Below are 1427 nucleotides of genomic sequence, written 5' to 3' on the forward strand. Positions count from 1 at the left end.
GGGCTTATGGGCACAACCAATCACAGCTGGAAAGCATCCCCATCAACCAATCACAGCTTGAAAGCATCCCCAGCAACCAATCACAGCTAGAAAGCAGATAACATTACAACTCCATTAACCAATCACAGCTGGAAAGCTGGTAGGGGCTAAAATCACAATCCCATAAACCAATCACAGTTGAAAAGTGATAGGATATGTATAATGTATATTATAAAATGGACTGGAAGTGGAAAGTTCCTGGACTTTCCAACCTTTCATGTCCTGCTTTCCAATATGCGAACTAGTACTAGTGTACTAGTTCATTTAATATCCCTCTAGAATTCCACACTGGTTGTGATGAGACCATGGGGCCTTGCAAAGGGTTAAGACCGCCGCACGGCGGTAGACCGCCATAAGTACCTCTCTTCATAGAATTCCACTATGGAGCCTCAAAGAAATGGAATCACAGCTGGCAAATCCATAAAACCGTGGCTCAAAAAATTCAGTCATGGCTCGCCAAGCAGATATATTACATGCCTGGCTCAGGCTAGCAGGGCAGCTGGGCTTTATATAAATTAGGAAAGCTTGAAGAGACATTAATATAATAATTATATGTATAGCTAAAAAGTCCTACTCTATTCGGAATTAAATTCGATCAAAAGCAAAGAGAATATTTGAATTTATTATCAGCCAAAAATAAAAATGTCCTCTTAAGTCAATAAAAAATTTTTGATTGTTAAACTAATGAAAAAAACGAAACTAAAAATTAATATAATAAATAATAATGAAAAAAATAAAATAAATAGATAATCTATGTGAGAGACAAAAGTGCAGGAGATTGAAACTCAAAAATTTCATTTCAAAACTTTAGGCATCAGGCTCATTGAGCCCATAGACTCTTAGTGATTAGTGGCCACTGTGCAGAGAGTGGATTAATATTGCAAGATCTTTGGCGAGCAATGGCGACGCTTCAGTAGGGTAAACGCGGTATATTCCGACATCGTAGGTAATTCTGTCACTTCTCTAGTTTTTCCTTTATATTAAGCTTTGTTTTAGTTCCATGCGTTCATTGATGGTTGAAATGGTGACGTCATACATTTGCCTGTTGAAATACTGCAAAAACACTAGGTCTTGGCCATCTAGCAGGAAAATATTGAGATCCAAAGAGAGACAATGCATGCCACGTGGTGAGATCATCGAAAAATGTGTCAAATTTGACAGTTGACATGGCTCTACCAAATAGTGAATAACTATTTCAAGTCATTCATAACTGATTTCAAGTCGTAAATAAATTAATAGATGATTAAGTTGAGATGTTGGATTTCGACACGTGAAAACTAATTCCGACACAACTTGAATTGGACACACACAGATCGTTCAAAGCTTTGTACAAAAATTGAAATTTGCTTAATTAAAAGCCTAATAGCTGTTAATTAAAACGTAATTAA

At 36.7% G+C, this 1427-nt stretch overlaps 1 protein-coding gene across 2 annotated transcripts in view; it reads right to left on the reverse strand.

Moving 5' to 3' along the window:
• LOC108666380 overlaps positions 1–1427 on the reverse strand; it is a 15974-nt gene that overhangs the window by 13709 nt on the left and 838 nt on the right. The gene's annotated exons all lie outside the window — the stretch shown is intronic.

Source organism: Hyalella azteca, unplaced genomic scaffold, assembly GCF_000764305.2.
Source record: "Hyalella azteca isolate HAZT.00-mixed unplaced genomic scaffold, Hazt_2.0.2 contig12949, whole genome shotgun sequence".
NCBI classification, from domain to species: domain Eukaryota; kingdom Metazoa; phylum Arthropoda; class Malacostraca; order Amphipoda; family Hyalellidae; genus Hyalella; species Hyalella azteca.